The sequence below is a fragment of the Copadichromis virginalis genome, linkage group LG12, assembly GCF_057382275.1.
Source record: "Copadichromis virginalis isolate Kocher_CV1m ecotype Utaka linkage group LG12, C_Virginalis_male_GT1.1, whole genome shotgun sequence".
NCBI classification, from domain to species: domain Eukaryota; kingdom Metazoa; phylum Chordata; class Actinopteri; order Cichliformes; family Cichlidae; genus Copadichromis; species Copadichromis virginalis.
This window is the reverse complement of record NC_140629.1, coordinates 25,328,263-25,339,128: the sequence shown is the minus strand read 5'-3', so window position 1 is coordinate 25,339,128 and position 10,866 is coordinate 25,328,263.

Here is a 10,866-nt window from a genome sequence, read left to right as displayed (position 1 = left end):
TAGCTGTTGAAGAAGCCACTTTGAATTATTTTTCTGAATGAAAAAAGAAGTAAAAATGGACTGCCCTTTAATCAAGTGCACATATTCCACTATTTGAAACACACACACACACACACACACACACACACACACACACACACGCAAAATAAGGTAACCTGAGAGGCTGCGTGCTAGGGAAGCCTCATTAATCATGCTGAGCCAATGAGGAGACAGACAGCATAGAAATATGTTAAATAGGAGGTAAGTTCCTTCCTTGGGTTTTCCCAGACAATTGAAATTGTGACTATGATTGAGTGTGTTTGCTTGCATGCGCGTTGGTGGTAAGTGAACTCCTTTGAGAGAGCCTCTGATGTGTTGGCATTTACCAAGAAAGTAACACTCCTAAACATCCATGCCCTTGAAGTAGAAGCGTAGAAGAGCGAAGAGAAACGTGCATCAAAACTGATGATTGACTGTATTACTTTTTAATACATAGCATCTGAGAGTTTATTAATTTCCTTTGTCTCTTAATCCCCTTTCTCTTCTATGCTGATTTTGTTTTGTTATGTAGAATATAATATTTTCAGATTATTACTAGAAAATTGTTTCCATTCAATAGTTTTTCCTCCTCAGCCCCTTTTCTCTTTTCGCCCTAGGTCAGAGAGGTGGCTTTGTTTCTGGGCCCATCTTTTGGTTAGCAGGAAGGAAAGCCATCTAACCCAAGCAGCATCCCAAGCTACTGGCAGGAGGGAAGAAATTATGTACCCATAATTTGCTTATGCTTTGCAAATTGAGGGGTGAATTTGCTTCTAGCTCTATACTGCATCTGTCTCTTTCGTTCTTTTCCCTATTCTCCTCCTTCCACAACACCGCTATCCCTTTTTCCTCCATTTTTTTTAAAGAACAGTTGTGAGGAAAGTAGGCTATTAAATCCTTGGATATATGAAGCAGAGAGGGTATCAAGAGCTGATGTAAATTATCCCAATATTTGCATCTGGGTTTCCTTGCAAAAAGGTCCCCATCACTTTTACAACCCAATTCCAATTTCATCTAGCGGATAATTGTCAATTCAACCAGGAGTGTAAATTCTATCAATACGTCCCCCATCAATCGTCCCTCTCACATATACGCTCATATTTCCTCTCGCACATTGGTTTTCCTGAATTGTTTCAGGGAGAAGGAGAGAGGTGATCCGTTTTCTGAATTTGCTCTTCTCATTGCTGCTGTTGTTATTCCTCCTTACTTACATATGAGAGAAGACGACAGAAGTGGAGGGTTTGCATGTGTTTCTAAATCAATCCAATATAGCAGTGTCAGCAGGGCATGGAGTATATTAATATCTTTGCCATGAGGCTTTTTTGTCTTCCCCTGTCTCTGTCCTCTCCTCTGTTAAAAAATAAATAAATACATACATACATGCTTACCAGCCAACAGATATACAGCTATAGCTTGGGTCCACTGTATTACAAGAGTATGACAGTCTAAATATAATATCTACTGATGTCCTTCTGCTGCATCAAATTGTCACATTGGCAATGACACATGCACACCCACACTCACAAACACACATATGCATTCCTAAGAGCAACATCCTAATTGTCTGTCTAGCCAGCTGACCCTGAACGCTATAGATAAAGTGAGGGAGGAGTGGCATGAGGAGGAGTGAGTGAGATAAAATGAAGTCAACTGCCTGGTCTATTGGGACCAGACAAATGGGTTCACTGGGATGCACAGAAGTCACAGAGGATTCAATGACACTTATGGGCTAAATTTGCAACGGCTGCACCTAATGTAAGTGATGTGTCTGACTATATTAGATGTGATGTTTGGTGTTAAATTAGTAAAGGGAAGGAAATGATTACTCCAGATGACAATACAGTGGGGCAAAAAAGTATTTAGTCAGCCATCGATTGTGCAAGTTCCCCCACTTAAAACGATGACAGAGGTCAGTAATTTGCACCAGAGGTACACTTCAACTGTGAGAGACAGAATGTGAAAAAAAAATCCATGAATCCACATGGTAGGATTTGTAAAGAATTTATTCGTAAATCAGGGTGGAAAATAAGTATTTGGTCAATAACAAAAATACAACTCAGTACTTTGTAACATAACCTTTGTTGGCAATAACAGAGGTCAAACGTTTACTATAGGTCTTTACCAGGTTTGCACACACAGTAGCTGGTATTTTGGCCCATTCCTCCATGCAGATCTTCTCGAGAGCAGTGATGTTTTGGGGCTGTCGCCGAGCAACACGGACTTTCAACTCCCGCCACAGATTTTCTATGGGGTTGAGGTCTGATTTGTGTTGGGTTTACTTAGCTTTGGACTATTAGTAATACATAACAAAATGAATCACCATTCACCATTCAAAAGGTTCCAGTTGATCTGTTTCCCAAGCAATCTAATGTTTCAGCAATTATGTAACAAGAAAATAATGACTCGGTGGACTGTTTAAACAAATTGTCACTCACTTGACACAAAGGCCAGAAAAAATGGTCTAAAGACAGTCAATGGAACAGTCAGCAGAAGGCTAAGTGACACCTTCATGTGATAGCGTCTAACTCTACTGGAACACAGTTCAAGCCTTAGTTGTTTCATTTAAACCTGTCCAAAACACATGCAATTCCTTTGTGTATCGCAACACAGAGGCAGGGGCAAGACACTGTACTGCAATGAATTTGTGTCCTCTGAATGAAATTTTTTTTTTTTTTTTTTTTTTAAAGGTTAATGTGCTCAAGAAAAGCCTTAAAATTTTTCATATCCAGTGCTGGTAATAAGATTTGTTCAGTCTTTTCTCTCTCTCTCTCTCACTCTCTCTCTCTCTCTCTCTCTCTCTCTCTCACACACACACACACACACGCACACACACACACACACGCACACACGCACACACACACTTAAGTTGCATTTTTCTTGTTTAACCTTGACCCTAACCAGGGTCCCTCTGGGGACCTGAAGAATTATTTACTGCTGGAAGCAACTATAATAGCAAAATAATAACAGCAAAAACTATTTATCCTCGAAGCTTTATTAATAATGTGATTCATATGCAAAAGAAGACGTCACACACAACGCTCTCTGTTTAGACCCAGACCAAACAGCATATCAAGACTTGTTTCTGACTTTACGTTAAGTTATAAAGTTATTTTGTTAGTTACACATGGCCTAATAATGATCCTTATTGCTGTTTTAGAGAGGAGCGGTGCTTCAAAGAATCGTTGCAGATTTCTGTCAGAATCTGCAGATTATACAGTACAAGTAAAATGTTCCCGTTACTCCGACGTTGTCTTCCCAACAGTTTCACTGGATGGCCAGAAAGCGTTCACGATGTCTTCTCAGGCGCTTCTCCGGAGCTGATAATTGGCGTCTGTCTTGTGTCAGTGACGTAAAAGATGGATTTAATGCAACATGACCATTCAAACAGCAGTCGCTTTCTAAAACATCAGATATGTATCGGATTCAGTACCACATACGAAAGTGACCCAGATCGGATTTGAAAATATCGGATTTGTGCTGTTCACACCGTCATACCACGATCGGATATGGGTCGCATGGTCAAAAAAGTCGGATTTGATGCGCTTTCGCCTGCAGCTTTAGACTCCAGTGGGATCCCAAAATATTTGTATTTAAACAAACAAACAAAAACAAAAAAACACTAATCCGAGCAGAAATAGAAAGATGTGACATCATTAGGAACAAACTGACTAACAGAGTCATAAAAAATAGTGACGGGGAAAAAACAACCTGACACGACCTGCCCAGAATCCAGTCGGTAGAATGAGATTTAAGGCACGCTGGGTTGTATATTTCTTTTAATTTAACTTCTGATATTGTTTTGTTTTTTTGTTCCTACATAAAACAAATTACATGGAACCAAGACCACATCCAGAATTTTTTCATAGGCGTGGCCATATGGGGTCCACTAAAAATATTGGAGTGGCACACTGTTACATCCCCCAGGAGGATGTCTCTTCTCCCTACTAACCCTTTGTTTTGTCCAGGCTCCACCTCCTCTGTCCTGATTGGATGCTGCGCAGAGTCCGGCTAATTGGTAATCAGCAGAGCACTATTTAAGGCCTGTGGAGCTGTGCTTCTGTGCCCTCTGGCCATTTTGGTTGCCATACTTGTGCAGGCTTGCATGCCTTTGTATCTTGTATGAGCATTGTTGTTTTCATGTTCGGACTGCTTGTAGGGGAGAGCTGCCTTTTGTTTTGACACCCTGTTTTCTCCTGTTTATGTGTTGTTAGGCAGATTATGGTTATAGGTTGTATATTTTGTTTCTTTGGAGTTAGGTAAGTTTTTTTTATTTCTACATCAGGGATGTTTTGTTTGTTATGTTGGCCTTGGCTCTCCCTGACGTTATACCTCAGTCTGAACCCAAATCCCATCACCAGTATTAAATAAACCTTCTAAAATTACCATCTTGGCTCCTCCTTCTCTATCCACCTTTATGTTCGTCCCTTCAACCCCCTAGACTAGCCAGGGGACGTAACACACACCAAAAGCAGAATTTCCAGTTTTATTATGCTGGTGTCAAATATAGAATTATATTTGACAAGTGAATTATATGCCTAGTTAATTTCCTGCTATTAAAGTTGATATCACTGAAAATAAGATTTTGAAATCCATAATAATCACCACTGTATGTTGGTCCTGAGATACAACAGTGATCTGTACAGGGATTGGCACCAGCTTATTGTTATTACTAACACAGGACAGTCTTGCCGGGGGGATGGCCAGTTCCCCCCCTTTGGTAGTGCCCCTGCTTGGAACTAGTCATGGCAATGGGAGGATCCCAGATATTAAATAACTTTTTTGACTTTTATAAGAAAAAAAAACCACTTTCTCTCAACAAAGTTGACAAAGTTTACAACCATACCATAAACACACTATTTAAAGCCTGTTTCCACTGCAGCATATTATGTATCATCATCAGTAGTGCAATAATGTTCCAACTTTGTCATGGCTACTTACCTCCATTTTCTTAAGGTCAATGAAAATTGAAACAGTAAAAGAAAGACTTATAAGATTGGTTTTTTTCCTACAAACAATCACTGTGGGTTGTGAAGGGGAATGATGCATGCCTTTGAAGCCTATCAGCATATACTCTACTTAGGTTTGGTCATTTGGATGAACTGGCCCTTTAAATAGCCAAAATGGTGAGATACCACTGTTTATTTGATAGGAGATGTCACTTTTGTGAAGGGAGAAGTCCAGCATACAGTGACAGTGCCCAGTTCAGTCATTCATTCATTATTAACAACCAATTTGTTGCATGTTTTAACACACTCTTTATGATAAACACTCATATGCACAACAATAATAACATCATCACTGCTGACTTTGATTTCAGGAGGAAACCACAAAAAAGAAAATTAATCTTGCTAGTTTTTTTTTCTTACCTTAGTAACCTTTTCTTACCTTAACAAGAAAAACTTAGCTCAGACTTAAAATAACTATCCTGACCTTTGAAAAAGCAGCCAAAATGTGACAAAAGTGTAATTTTACAGTGTGCATGTGACAGTTCAACTGTCTGAGTTACTCCTGACTGATCCAGGTTGATCCTCCTGACTGATTCGACTAATTGAATGAATGAATAAAGTTTTTCCACATGTTTAATAAAAAATCAACATGATCTAGCAATCCTGAACTTGTTACCTGAAATTATTAAAAAATAAAGTCATGTCTTCTTCTGCGTGTGGCACAGTAAGACTCACTTCACACATTTGGAGAGTCTCTTCATAGCTGCCATGAGTTGTGCTGCACCCGATCTTTTAAGAGCAGGACAGAAGTAAAAGCTTTCTGTCTTCTTTGGATCTTGTGGTTTCCTTGTAAGACCAGAGGGGTGTACTATCAAACGAGATTAATGGATTAACTGGGTATGTTGAGCTCAAAGTTACTGTTTGCAGTGCCAAGGAGGATAAGTCTGGATAGATCACCATGGTAGCTTATTGCTGACACCTAATCTGGTCCAGAATTTGGTTTAAAATTTGCTGCGAGAACCACATTTTCACCGATTCTTCTGTAATATGCTCTCTAGCGTGTAATAGACTCTCTGCTGAAGCACTACAATAATGCATGCAACAAGCTGACATGTACCTCAATAATACCACTGAATGAATCCCTGAAGTAAAGTTACAGCAGATGTGTAGTAGTTCATGTATTTTATGTATTTCATTATCACAGGAATTTACTTTTACATAGTTGGTGATGCAATAAATTTTAAAGTGTTTTCATGCTTGGTCCTAGTGCTGCTAATTTCCACTCTGAAGTGAGAGCATGTGATCGGTTCAGATTGTTTGTCCGTTAGTAGTCTAGTATCCAGTTTTGATGCCCTACAAAGGCATATCAGTCATTAAATCAGGCTTTTTACAACAGTTCTCAGAGCAAGAGACTCAAGAGTTAATTCAGATTGTTTTCGGTCTATGAATTTAAACGAGAGGTGAACTCTCTCACTAAGAGGGAATTTGTCTTAACAAGTGATTGTCTTTGTTTCTATATGTTTTCTATCTGTAATACATCTGCTTATATTGGTCAATAGACTATAATCAACAGGATTCATGCAGGGGTTACATATATAATGAATTAATTACCTTTTTGACAAGTATGAATCTGCATTATTGTCCCTAAGCTATAGTCAATCCAGTCTTTTTGGCCACTTAGGATACCTTAATAGAACTTTAATGTTATATTTGTTAAAATGTCTGTTTTTATGTCAACGACACTTTTTACCTGGATAAATAAAGGTCACTTTAAACTGATTGTTGCTTCAACCTCGTAAGAGGAATTTTGTTTCGGGCTCAAAACGACTTGATATAACACGTAAGAGACATGTTTGACAGATTATATGTTGAAGTCATACGTTTGAAATCATTTCCGACACTTTAAATAGGGCCAGTCTTTTTTTGGCAAATATCAGAAATCACTTTTTGGCAGACGATCACTATTTGGAACAACACCAGTACTCAGACCTTAACTCCCATTCCAGAACATAAGTCTGTGATCCCAGGATTGAACAGCTAGGCAGTTTCCAGGTATCGTATGTGATGGGGGAAAAGCTTCAGCATGTAAGATGTAAGCAAACAGAAACCGAACAAATGGCGAACACATGCTGTCAATGACTGTCAATGACAGGCTGGTGGATTTCCTGATGGGAGTAACAAGACTGCACTGTGTCTTTTTTCTGATTATGTGATATGGGTTGGGTGTGTATGTAATGTGTCATGGACACATGACACATTACATGACATAGAAAAGGTGATTTCCATGTGGCTTCAAACTTACAAAACACAGTACCTATTCATTTACTGCTCTGTTTTGTCAATGCAGTCTAAAGTTTGCTGCCACATGTCGTGGTTTGTCTGGCTGGAGTCAAATGCAGGGCTCAGGAATGAAAGTTCAGTGAGTTTATTTACAGTATTGGTGCAGATAGTGCTATATACAAAGCCTTTGTGAAGTGCTCAGTCCAAAAGTCCAGACGCACAGGAAGACTGGAGTAGCATGGCACAACAAGAAGCCAAAAGGAAGGGACTCCCTCAAACCAACAACTGAATATGACTAAGTTATGGAAGCCTTAAAAATCAGGCTTTCAGGATAGTTTCTAGAACTTTGACTTACTCCCAAGTAACTTGACATTCTAACATGTATATTAACAGAGAATCAAAGTCTTCTTGGTGCCAGTCAGATGTGTTAATCATATTTGTATAATCAGCATGATATCAAAATTTCATATTTTAAATATCATGGTTATAATCAAAACCACTATTATAGTTTTAGATATCATTGGATTGCACATGAGCAATATTTTACATAGTGACATTTGCTTTTTTTATTTTTTACATATTGATAATATCTATTTATGCACTTGAACTTTGGCACTCTATTTCCTGTCTGAAAAAGGTTCGCTAGATGGCAGAAACTGAGCCCAAGACAAATATCCCCAAGGAGCAGCATAACATCGATCTTGATAGCAGCTAATAAACCCGTCTGACTTAAGAAAACCCAACAAAAAACAACACATTACTATAGCTAGATTGGCTGTTGAATTTCAACTTTACACCTGGACTAAAATTAATAAAATGAACTAAAATTTTGCTTCGGTGGTGAGTGAAAGACAACACCTTTCAAAAGAATAAGTTTACAAAACTGCAAGATCCAAATGCATCAGCAGCAGGGCACTGCAAACACACAAAAAAACATACACACAATGACCAGCATAGGCACTCGGACACACGCACGCACACATATGCGGGCAAAGATACACACAAACACTAATTCAGTCACTCACGTAGACACACATCAGATTAGTGGAGCCACAGGCTCTAAAGCCACAAACAGCAGGAACTTAATTGAAGCAGGCAGGAACCAAAGAATGCATTCTCTCACCACTGAGATTGTGACACAGACTTCTGAACCAATGGGTCATCATTATCAAATAGAGGCATGACTCACATGCTTACTCTCTCTTTCTGTATTACTCTCTCCATCCCTCTCTCTCTCTCTCTTTGTTTCCCCCGTCTTTCATTATCAATGAGACACATGACTGCTCACAGCTGCAATGCATCGAGGGAGCCATAAAACAGGTCAAAATAAATATTCTCTAGACACGCTTTAGACTCAAAATAGGATAGGCTCTGATGGACTAAGGAGAGAGAAAGGTGATGCAGAAGAGAAAGTTTTTTGTGTTGCTGTGTGCCTGTGTACACAAAAGAGGGTTTATTGCATATCTCAGAGGTTTTTTTCTTTTTAAACAGCTTCACTGTTTAAGTTGAGGGTTGCATATTTGACAGGTATACAAATTCAAAATATTCAAATCATTGACAGCACAGAGGTGCTCTGTCAGTATTTTGTCAGCTCAGTCTGCCAGGGTACAAACCCAGAGGTTGTTCAGATTTTGGCCGATGATGTACCCTCGGATTTCTCTCCTTCCTTATTTCTCCAGGGAAAAGTTTATCATATGCCATGTAGTTACTTATTGTGTCTTTTCATACTTTTTACTTATCATTTGCATGTTTTCTTTAGATTTCACTTGAATGCATTTATTTTGTAATTTGTTTCCATAAATTTTTACTTCCTACCCGAGTCTTCCCAATCAACAGATGAATCGAAAGACATACACCATGAGGCACACAGTAAAGCAAGAGGAGCTGGACAGCAGAGCAACCCAGCAGGGAGCCTAACGGAAAGTGGATGATAGCAAACTTTAATCAGCAGCCATGGTGGAGTGGCCATGGAGGGGTTCAGTTTAGTGAAAACGCCATGGAAACAGGAGGAGGAGCTCAGAGAACAGCCAGTTATTGGTTATGATGGCTGTGATACTGTTTTGTTTTTGTAAATATTCCCTCTCTGTCTAGTTAAGTTACCTTTTTATAATTTTATCTTGCCTATTGCCTATTGTTTTTTGTATGATTATTTTAATTAATATTATTAGTATTGATTTATTGTAAACAGAGATTCTTAATGTCATTAATTTAGCCTGCGTCAGGCCCCCCGTTGGCATCCCTCTTTCTTCCTGCTCCCCAGCTGCTTAAAATAAGTTGTGCAATTTTTATTAATATTACACTAGCCCATATTACAGTCCCATTTTGATTGCTTTTGATTGTGTGTGTGTGTGTGTGTGTGTGTGTGTGTGTGTGTGTGTGTGTGTGTGTGTGTGTGTGTGTGTGTGTGTGTGTGAGAGAGAGAGAGAGACTATTGTATGAGGTAACCACAACAACAGACAATATGTCCTTTACATCAAAATGTAACACTGTGAAACACACACATTCATTTTGTCATTGGATTTTATTTCATTTTATCTGTATCAAATTGTGTATTGTGTAATTCTACTAGTGGTGGTATCAACTAGAAAATCTCTGGTATTGTGACATCTCTACATTGTACAAAAAAAATAAATAAAAATGGCTGATCATTGTCAATTTTATATTGGAGTCACAGTCAAAATGAAAACACAATGCCACCGCCCATTGCATGAAATTACATGTATCAACTGTAGACCCCAGGGCTGGTATGAAGCATCACCGTGCAGCTCTGCAGAACACACACAGTGAAGTACAACCATTTAAAGTGTCTGTAGAGACAATAAAATATTTGTTTGCTTGCTTATGGATTATCTGCCTTCATAAAAGAGCTGGTCGATGTTCCACCTCATGTTTAACACAATTAACTGTGAATTTCACACTTAGACGTATAACACTGAGGTTGAGTTGCTCCTGTTATCCCATCTGCTGGAATCCAATCTAACATTATGGTGGTCACTAAAGCAGATATTGTAGATCATCTTCAGTAAATCTCTTTACAAAATAGATTAGTGAAGAAAACTAAAACAGCTTGAGGTGTGGCAAAATTATATAACAAGCAATGTAGAGTGTTACTGCTGCTGTTGCAGAGTAATACAAATCTAATAATGTTTTTTAATGAGTAGCATGTAATAAGACATTTTTGTTGTTTATCACTAATAATGTTCCCAAATGACCAGTGCTGCAGGAATACAAAATGATGGTGCAGACACAGATATAATTTTTATCCTAGAAAGACCATCAGCATTAGGAAATAATAATAATCCACAGAAGCCTTGCAGTGCCCCATTTTCAACAAATTCAAAGTAGGCATATATTATATGAAAAAAATGAAATCAATTTTGGTTAAACTCCAGACTAGAGATTCCCAAATTTAGCACCAAAAAGTCATATTTACTCTACAATAACTGTTTATTTCTGGGTCTGTGGTATGTGTTGACATGTGTTTGTCATTTACTATGATACTTAATTGAATTCAAATTTAATGATAGGATAAAGTCTGTTTTAGCAGTTTAGAGCCTGGCTGATATATTGGTAGGCTAATATTATCAGCTCGTGTAAGCTATTTACCGATGTGCCGTTATCAGCA